Genomic DNA, 11489 nt, shown 5'->3' with positions numbered 1-11489 from the left:
CAAAATTTTCTGTTTATTTTAGCATAAGAACTTACTTTTTCTATTTTACACATTCACCTCTCCAAAACTCCTACATCAGTTTATCTGTTCTACCGTTTATTTTTTTTAAGAAAGTACCATATATTTTATTTAAATAATCATTATTATTATTATTATTATCATTTAAAATATCTCTCTCCTCTCAGATCAAATCTGTCGCCTCTCACCCCTCTCTCACCCCAAAGACACAACTTCTCCCCTCTCTCGCCTCTCACCTCTCTCTCAGCCGTGTCGCCACTGCTGTTGTTGCTCTGTTTCTTCTTCACAGCCACCACTGCCACTTCCCTGCTTTTTCTTTGCTGCCTAACTGTCGCTATTGGTTCTTCTTCTTCTTCTTCTTCTTCTTCTTCTTCGTCGCTGCTGCTGGTGCTTCTTCTTCTTTTTTTGTGCAATATGGGTTTGATGATTCTTTTTTTTTTTGTATAATAGGTATAACAATTCATATATGTTTGATGAGTTTGGGGTCAAAATTTTTGTATGTGGATTTAATGAGTTTAGATCTAATTTTAGGATGATTTTGATGAATTTGTAGAGATGCTAGGATTCAAGAAGAGATAGTCAGAGAATAGAGTTAGAGGAAGAGATAGAATATGATGAGAGAGGGGAGAGAAAATATAATAAAAAATTAAAATACAAAGTTACAGTAACTGTATATATTTACACGATTAATGTAGCTACCTTGCATATTTACACAGGCAATACACAGTCTGATACGGGTGAGTTTTGAGCAATATTGTATAAATTTCACAACTTTTTCTATAATGCACCCACTAATGTGAGTGCTCTAATTGTGTAAATTTATACTAACACTATTCATTATGTATTTAGTTGTTTATTCTTTCTTTATTTTATATATCTTGAGGATGAAGGATGTGAGTGGATGATGGTTGTTGTGTGTGAAGAGAAATAATTTTAAGAATCAAGAAAATTTGACATTTTAATGAAATGAAGTGTAAAATAGATAATCTGATGTGAATGTTTTGAAAAGTGTACGTGCAAGCTAAGTTTAAAAAAGATGAAAGCTTGTATTTTCTAAGTCTTAAGAGTACATTTAAACATCATCTTTGTTATATACTAAAAATAGTGATTTTGTGGGCCACAAAAAGGGATAAAAAGGCAGTGAATGGAAAGATTGGAGATGACAAGAGAGTTATGTGGAAAACCCGTAGATTTATGTTGAAAAACCACTATGGGATGAAGGACTTGGTGTCCATATCCTCGTAAAAGATTGTATTGCTTTTTTTTGGAAAACACTGGTTTTACACAACTTTTGTAGACTTTCTTTCGTTTCTCCCTATCTTTCTTTGCTCTATTTCCCTCACTTTATTCTGATACCTAGGATGCTCAGCAACATTCTCCTCTTATAGTACGAGGAATGTTGCTAGTTGTATAAGGCCAAAATTGCCATATAGCACTATTTGGCAAAATATTTAGCAATCTACCATTGTTTTGTAACTCGAGTTCATGAAACTCGAGTTAAAAAAAAATCGAGTTCCTAAAAATTGCGCTACAGTGGCACCCATTGATCTAACATTTTTTAATTAAAAAATCCACTTGAAACTTGAGTTGGTGGCACCTATTGATCTAATTTTTTAATTAAAAAATCCACATGAAACTCGAGTACGTGAAATTTGAGTTCATTGTAATATAAAACTTGAGTTTTTTAAGCTCGAGTTCTTTAAAAATTTTAACATAGAATTTGGGAGCTCCTAATGAATCTCTAGATTCAAGTAAAGTAGGAAATTTGTTGGAAAAAATTCAAATTTCAAATTAGTGCATGAATGACAAGTAATGCCTATCCACACACTTGTTAACCAAATTATTAGGGATGTTAGGTGAGAAATTAATTCACCATCTACCCCCACACTTTAAGACTACACATTTTGCAATTCCCTTTCACGAGATCCTCCTCTCCAAGACAAATGTTTTCCTTCCTTATCAGTTTCTACTTTCCTTATTTTGATAGAATGTATTCTCTAAATCTCAGCATCAAACAATCCACACTCCCATTCCATCGCCGCTGCAGCCAAGCCAATATGAATAATATCTAAAACACCACCGTTACCACTACCGTGGCAACAAGGCCAACTGACAAAAATGCCCCTCTGGTGGCATCATAATTTTGAAAAGAGGAAATCAAGGCAAAAACCTTACTACGTAAGATCTCAAACCCAACCCCAATCCACCTTGTCACCTCACTGGTCTTTTCACCTGGGAATCAGACGACAGAGCTAGTTGTGGGTCTGAAACAGTGGAATCGGACAGTGAGGATGACAATGATGAACCCATAAGAGCATTCACATCAGTTCGGCTATAATTTCCCATCTATTTTACACTAAAAACCTACTTTTTTATTTTACATACCCATTTCTCAAAATACTCCACATCAGTCCATCTATTCTACAATCTATTTTATTTAAATAATCAATTTTCTCAATTTTTTTATTATTTCTCTCAACTACCCCCTTTACATACGTGCTCTCTCTCTCTCTCTCTCCCCCCATTTTTTTTGATTTGTTGCTCTCTCTTTATACCCATCTTTCTACCCATTTTTTCTGAACAACTCTCCCTCTTGATTTTGCATCCACTGATGTGGATGCTCTAAACGGCTAAGCCTCACCTTCTTATCTTGTTCTTGATTCTTTTTTTTTTTTTTCTCTTTCTCACGTTGTCTCTGGTTTATTTTGTTCCTTTTTTTTTTCCACCTTATGTTTAGTGTAGAAACTAGAAAGTGTTAAGATCTAGAAACTACAAGGAACTCGAGTTTTGTCCTACCATGGTGGCTATTTTTATGAAACTCAAATTCTTGAAACTCGAGTTTTAAAAAGGTGGTAGATTGCTATGTATCTCTCAAATAGTGGTAGATTGTTAAAAATTTCAGCCAACGGTGGTATTTGGTCATGTTGGCCAGCTGTATAAAGACAGGTGTCCTAATTCCACTACTTATCACAAACCCTAGGACAACTAGCATAGTACTGTTCTTTAGCTGGAAGAGAGAGAAAGTCGTTCTTGCATGGAGAGTGCGTTGAGGAGTGACTTTGAATGGTACAAAGTACAATAGGAGGGAGAGAGAGAGAGAGAGAGAGAGAGAGCTGCAATGGTGGAAAGGGCTACATGTGTCCTATTGTGTGATCCAAGCACATATTGGCCAATGAGGAGGATGGTGCAGCACTCGACCGGGGGAGACCAAATCCCCTCTCACGGTAGTGCTTAATAACCTACACAATGTACCAAGCCATATCCCCTTTGTCTTACAGTGATGCCCACGCTATTGGCACAAGCTAAAGGCGTGGCTCCCTTCATTGATGTATGTTGCCTTCATAGCTCAATGACATTGACATGTAGGGTCAGGATGCCATCTTTAGTCATCAAGCCTTCATGTCCACTCTAATAGGCTTGTGTACTATACAAAAAATGATTTTGTAAAATAGAAAAACTAGGTTCTTATGCTAAAATAGATAGAAAGTTTTGCATGAGCTGATGCGAATGTTCTTAGATGGGTTGACCTTAAAGTAATAAAACACATAGACAAATAGACACCTATAGGAAAACAAGGAGTGGAGAGCAAACTAAGGGCCCGTTTAGTTGGAGGGGTGGAAAAGTGGGAGGATATAAAATAAGGAAATGATAAAAAAGTGAGAGGATAAAAGAAATTTAGTTTTCTTTCTTATTTGTTAAGTTTGGTGGGTGGAAAAATGCAGAGATAAAAAAACTCATTTGTTTGGTTGAGAAAAAAAGTGAGAGGATAAAAAATAAAGTTTGTATAAAATTACTCTCATATCCTTATAACATAATATAATAAATAATTTACTAACAATCATTAAAAAAAACTTATTATCAATTAAAATTAAAAGAATAACATCTTATAAAAAAATTAACATATCATTAATATTATTTTATTTTTCTTTCTTATTTGATTTAAATATAACAATTAGAGGTGTTTTCTTTTATAAATAAAATAAATAAATAAAAAATTGAAAGCCACCATTTGATATAAAAGAACCTCACCATGCAAAAGCAATTGTTTGAATAAAAAGAAAAAATTTTGAAAAAAAAAAAAAAAACCATGTGAACGTAACTCACAAAACACAGGCACAATGGAGATCGGACAATGGAGAGGGAGGGACAAATTTCTTTGGCTGGCATTATGTTTTCTCTTTAGTTTTCTCCCAGATAAAACATTTTGATGGGTTCCACCATTTTTCCTTCCACAAATCCCTCCAATTTCAATAAATTTATTTCCATCCTTTGTTTCTCTCTCTCTCTTTTTTTTTTCCCCCTTCATCCTCCTTAAAGTCCACCCAACCAAACGGAACCTCGAGTTCAATCTCTCTAAATCAACAAGTAATATGCTTTTAAATTCCAAATTCTTTCAGGGCTTTTGTTTGAAATTGTATTTGATTTAAATCCCAACAATTTAATTATCTGAACTCATTAAAATTGACGTTAGATTTTCAAGAAATAAATTGGCAAAGTTGACATAAGCTTTATTTTTTAAGTGGTTTTTTTTTTAGGTTTTTGTTTCTCAAGAGTAATAGCTATGAAGAGATTTTTTTGTCAATGAAGTGGGATAGTGATTTGGAGTCAGATAAGTGTCAATGGTGGTGGCCATGAGAAGCTAACAAGCAATGGATGTTGAGTGGTGAGGAAGACGGGAAGGAATGGTGATAGGAAAAGAAAATTAAGGGCATTATAGTAATTTCACATGGATGAAATTACTTAAATACCCTTCATTTGCTCAGATGCCACATGATTTGCATGTGTGCTATTTTCCATCCAACTCAACGCCCAATTTAGATTGTAGGGTGAACATTGTAAGAGCATCCACATCCCGAAATGCTATCCTATTCCATTTTACCATCCCAAAAATCCAATTTATTAATTATACCATACCATTTTACAATACACCCAACATTCTAAAACTCTATTTTTTCCCCATTTTATTTAAATATTCTTTTTTAATCCATTTTTTACTATTTCTCTTTTTCTCTTCCTTTTTCTCTCTTTCTCCCTCAACCTCTAGCAAACCCATACGCAGCAAAATCACAACAAAAAATCACCCAAATCAATAGAAACTTAACCAACCATCAAAAAATCACCCACAGCCACGCTGATCTCACCGCCACAACAACTACCAGACAGCCACTGATCCAGTCTTCAAGTCGCCACTGCCACCACCGTTGCCACCCAAATTTGACCCAAACGCCAAAAACCCATGCCCAACGATGATCTCCACATCCCTCGCCCAACGCCAATCTCTACACCCAACACCGATCACCACACCCAACACCGATCTCCACCCCACACCCAAACACCAATCTCTGTGCCAAACCCTAAACGCCGATCTCCACACCACGACACTAATCTGCAACGAGAGAGAGAAGAGAAATAATGAGTGGGTGGTGGCTTGCCATGGTCGGTGACAGTGGGTTAGGCCATGGTGTGGTCACTGTGGTGGCTATGGGGTTTTGAGTCTGAAGAGAGGAAAGCAGAATGAGAGAGAGAAGGAAGATAGAGAAAATAAAAGAAATAATGAGAGAGAGAGGAGAGAGAAAGTTGGTCGGATAAAAAGGATGAGAGAGACAATTAAAAAATAATTTTTAGAAATACAATTGTGCTACAATAGCATCTTATTAATAAGATGCTACTGTAGCACAATTGTAAAACTTTTTACAATTCCGAATGTTTACAAGTCCAAATACTGGGTGATTTTTGGCTCATAATGCCAAATAATCCTTACATTTCCCATTTGGCATTCCCACTGGTGATGCTCTGACAATTTTCTCAATTTTTTTTTTTTTTTTGGTGAGAAACAAACATACACATATAAGGGAGAAGGAAAGGGGTTCTAACAATTTTCTCAAATTAGGGAGTTAATCATGCATTTCAAAAGTTTGAGAGACATTATAAATCGAATGAAAGATTATTGTAGAAAATATTATGTTTTCTTTAAATTTACCAAGTAATTACGATGTAAGCTTTGCAAATTTTGTTCAAACAAAAAAACATGATTTTATGAATTTGAACTAACATCATACTAGTGTTTGGGTTAATTAATATACCTTCAATCTTTAATAGGTTTTTGGCTTTTCACCCCATGCAAAAGAAAATGGGGAAATCTATACTTATATATATCTAAAAGCTAAAGCGTAACATTTATTGTTGCTACGCTCTAATTGAGCCACATCATCAATCATGTCACCTTTTTTTTCCTTCATTTTTTAAACAATATTAATATATAAATAAATAGTGCAACTTTACACATTCTCTAACTCGTTAAATCCAACCCACCATGAACAACCTTACACATTCTTTAACTCATTAAATCCAACTCACCATTAATTTATCCTTCTTCCAATTCTTCAATTTCCCCTTCAAAACCGTTTTACTCTTTTGAAATTCAAACCTTTCAATTGCCACTTCTGTGATTAACTATGTTATTTTTAGCACTATAAATTTACAGTTGCTCTCTCTACCTCCGCAAAAGTTGCCAAAGTTGCATTAGATTTGGAAAGTCCCTATGAGGTTTGTTCTTTCCCTTCTTATTTTTTCTTTTCCCCTAACTTCGGTTTTTCCATTGGATTTCTGAAGTTTGTGGATCATATGCTTGTTTGTGGGTTGCCGACAATGTGATCACTTTGGGGCTATGGGTGGCTAGGATTGGTTTGTCAGTTATGAGAAGGGTTTTCATGAATTAGAAATCTCCACAACAACTCCTTACTTCATATTCATGTTGTACAATTTTTATTTTATATTTGTGTTTTACCCATTCAATTTGATTATCTTTGACATTTTAGTTTTCTTACATTTGACATTTGTTTAACTCTATGTAAAAAAAGGAAGAAAAGAAAACCAAAGTTTAATGTATTTACCTATGATTGTTTTGAAACAATAAAAGAGCATACGTTGTAATTATACTCCAATTACTGCTTTCATATTTTTTGATTCAATGGTTCATTTTTGTTGTGGAACCTTTCTCGATTTCTGTTTGGCTTTGACAAATATTATGTTTAGCACACTTTTTCTTATTATGTGCAGCACATAATAATTTGATCTTACAGTCCAATAGACAATAAAAAAAATCTACCTCAAAGGTTTGGTCACGAGGAAATAGAAAATCTCAAAACAAGATTAATTGGGGGTTAAATTTTTATCAGATTTTGATAATGCTAACTGTGGAATTTGGTTCTTGCAGGGTTTAGGATCATTGACCAAGATACATGAGAGTTTGACAATGAGAGTTTGACAATGAAAGTTTCTTAAGTGGCCAAAGACATTTCTAAGGAACTTTAAGAGAAGAAAGAAAGTTTTTTTTTTTTTCAAAACTTCCATTATTATATATATTATAGATATGTATAGACATTGTCTTTTTGTTTTTTTATTCTTCATTGATTTCATGATTTAGTTATTAAGAAAAACCTAAAATAATAGAAAGGAAATGGATAATAATTTTAAAAATAGTTCAATTTTTAAGGAGAAAAATTATTTTCAATAATTTTTAGAGAATAAATTATACATTATAGCCTATTACAAAATAATTATATATTCTCATGCATCACGTGGGTCTGCAACTAGTCTATATCTATATATATCTAATAATAGGTGAAGCTGAGAGAAAGTTAAATTAGAATTCTAAATTAGAGTTCTAATTTTATGCCACGTGTCTTATATAAGTTTTTGAATTTTTGTGCTAAGTGAGTTATTGTATCAATTAAGTTTTCTTAATTTTGCTACTAAATGTGAAATCCAAAGAGATTACAATAAGAACTTGGTTGGAGTACAATGCATTCAGCCATTAGGATGGCAACATGTGACTATATTTATAGGGATGAAATGCACTGAGTATACTATTCAATAAAAAAAAAAATAGAGCGAGAGATAGAGGGAGAGAGAAAGTCCATAAGGCATAGAGAAAGAAAGAAATCTGAATTGCACCACCGTCAGGATAGCCTTTTTGCGTGTTTACTATGTACAAGGATTTTATGTTGTTTCCTATGGTTTGGGGATCTATGTCTTGAATCTCTTAATCGGGTTTTTGTCACCAAAGAAAGTTTCTGATGAATTTAAGCCTTTCATTCTCCACGTCCCTGAATTTAGATTCTGGTAATTTAGCATTTCTCATTTCTATCAGTCTTCTTTGTTATGCAAATTCATTTCTAGAGTGCATACATATATTTTTAGAAACTTCCTGTGGTGTAGCTTTTTTTGAGTTTTTTTTTTGGGTAACTACACTATCTCCTGTTTATTGAGTTTAAGGCTGGATAATCATTAATCACCCCTGGTTTGAGGAAATGCATTGGGAGAAGCATTTTAAGGGCCTACTTGAGCTTAAATATTGTTTGAATTATTGGTTTGGTTGTTGTTGCCATTGCAACTCATATTGGAGGGATAATCTTGTGTATTATGTAAAGCAGAATATTTAACTACTTTGTTCTATTCCTTATCTTTCCATGTACCATTTTATGTTAGATGGAGAAGTGTATAGAGTGGTTGAATCTGAATGTTATAACATTCATGATAAGCTTACATGGTAGCTTTTGTGTCATTTTAAACTTCAATTCTAATTTTAATAGTATAACTGTTTACATGGTAGCCTTTTCATTTTAAAAGCTAAATGATTCAAGCACATTACTAGCCTTTTCATTTCTTTTAGTAACATTGTTATTGCCAAGTCTCCGTTAAGAATGTGCTTTGCTTATTTTCTCAATTTGTGAACTATACTGTATCTTTACAATATGAGATTCTTGAGGATTTGAATAATTGAATCTATTAAGTTAGCTGGCTAATCAATGTTCCACTACAAAAGGATCGCTATTTCTCAAACAAAAATGCAGTTTGGCAGAGATTAAACCATGGTGGGCAGGCCTGGTTGGATTTTTTCCAAATGAATGAGTCTCTAAGCCTTAGGCTTTACCATGACTGGGCTATCCTGATGGAGGCACATTTTGAGTTTCTTTTGAAATGGCCTATATATTTTACCCTTATACAGTACATTGGCCAACTTTAACGAACATCAATTAAATGGTAATAGGCTCATTTGGTGCTTGGTAGATTTTTTGAACACATCATGTATAGAAGTTTTGTTTGGCTTAGGACACTACCTGTGATCTTTGGTTTTTTACTGTACCTTTTCATCTTTTTTGGAATGAAGATTTACCTATAAAAAAGAAGTTTTGTTTGGCTTGTACCACCTTATATATATATATATAATGAGAAACTATTACATATTTTAGAAATGTATGGTTTAAAAAAAAAATTGTAAGCTAATATTATGTATAATTTAAACTATATAATTGTAATCATTTTTAATTATACCCGTGCATGTGCACGGGGGCTACACACTAGTATATAATAAGAGCAAGACTTAGGTACGGTACTTAAATGCTGTTCCTTAAGTTTCTTTTTTAAAATTTTGCTATGTGAATTTTTTTTCATGGGATGAAAATGTATTTTTTAGTTAGGTAGCCACATGACTGAATCTTAAGAGAGGAACCTAAGAAACATCACCTAAGGTACTGTACCTAAGTTTTGTCCATATAATAATAGGTGAATCTGAGAGAAACTCAAATTAGAGTTCCAATTTTGCGCAATGTGTCCTAAATTATTTATTCTTAAAGAGTTTTATTTCTTAATTTTAGAATCAAATATGGGACCACATCATAAATATTCATTCAAGTGAATTATTAAGTACAAAAACCAAAGAGTCTAAAATAAATAAATCGTTAAAAAAAAAAAAAAGTGCTTCACAATAATTAAAAAAAAAAAAAAAACGACAGCAAATTGCATGATTTGGAAGCAAAGGAAAAAGGTAGAGAGCTGTGTTTTTTCATCTTTCATATCTATTTTTGAAGCATATTTTGTGGGACTTCACCGTGATCCAAGCTGGTATATTGATTATTGAATTTAATAGGTAGTGGGTCATTTATCATTGTTGTGTTGCCTTTGAAAAGTGGGAGGATTTGCTTTGAAGGAACATTGGTTTATAATTCGTTCTTTATGATTCACCAATATAAATATAATAACTCTATTATGTATATGCTTTTTCGTTGCAGACTCTTCAGACTATATGTATCTTTATTCAGTTGTGTTTGTGTGTTTTGTGTACGTTTCTTTCATTGTTTTATTTATGCATCATGCATGGTTGTGTGCAATTTGAGATGGCCTAATTTTCCTAACCAAATTAGTCTTCTATTTGGCTTAAGAACCATGTTGAATCCGAATCTAGAAAACTGTTCTTAGTCATTTAAGAGACATAGTTTTTTTTCAAAACAGAGAGAGAGAGAGTTTGTTAGGATATATGTTTCTCTGTTTATAGAATACTAGCTTGTAACCCCATGCATATGCATATATACACTTAAAAATATACAATAAGATGCATAATATAATTCCTAAAATATAAAATTTAAATATTATTGATAGTCATTTTTATATTTTATTAACTTTTTACAAAATTTTGTAAAGATATTATTAGGTATAAAATGTAAATTGTCTTTTTTTTTTTTTTAATTATTGTGAAGCACTTTTTTTTTTTTTTAACGATTTATTTATTTTAGACTCTTTGGTTTTTGTACTTAATAATTCACTTGAATGAATATTTATGATGTGGTCCCATATTTGATTCTAAAATTAAGAAATAAAACTCTTTAAGAATAAATAATTTAGGACACATTGCGCAAAATTGGAACTCTAATTTGAGTTTCTCTCAGATTCACCTATTATTATATGGACAAAACTTAGGTACAGTACCTTAGGTGATGTTTCTTAGGTTCCTCTCTTAAGATTCAGTCATGTGGCTACCTAACTAAAAAATACATTTTCATCCCATGAAAAAAAATTCACATAGCAAAATTTTAAAAAAGAAACTTAAGGAACAGCATTTAAGTACCGTACCTAAGTCTTGCTCTTATTATATACTAGTGTGTAGCCCCCGTGCACATGCACGGGTATAATTAAAAATGATTACAATTNAATTATTTGTTGACCTCATGAGAGTCTGCAGCAGAGGATTTGAAGTTCTCACAATTTCCATCACCAATTTAAAGACTTCGGTTTTATAGTATATATAGATAAAAAAAAAAAAAAAAAAAAAATTTGGGTTTCGTCTTAATTCATTTCCATACCACCAACACCAAATTACCCAATAAAGTTTTTATTTAGCAAAAAACAATTTCCCCAATTTTTTTTTCCCTTTTAACCCAATGCCGTACTTGTATTTGGATTTTTCTTTTTTCTTGGTTAAAAAGGAAAATTATATTATGTGTCCTAGATTTTGTATTTCTTAAGTTGCTTTAGTGCCCATTTGGTTCAGCATTTTTGGGCCAAAATGAAGTTTGAGATTTCAAATCAGGATTTTTTTTTTTTCATTTGTTTTTGCATTTGGTAAGATTTCCAAATCTTGATTTTTGAAATCACAATCAACTCAAAAGCGTGTTTTAATATTGGACCATCTG

Source organism: Quercus suber, unplaced genomic scaffold (assembly GCF_002906115.3).
Source record: "Quercus suber isolate HL8 unplaced genomic scaffold, Cork oak 2.0 scaffold_422, whole genome shotgun sequence".
NCBI lineage: Eukaryota > Viridiplantae > Streptophyta > Magnoliopsida > Fagales > Fagaceae > Quercus > Quercus suber.
The sequence above is the reverse complement of the archived record's forward strand: the minus strand, read 5'-3'. Positions refer to the sequence as shown.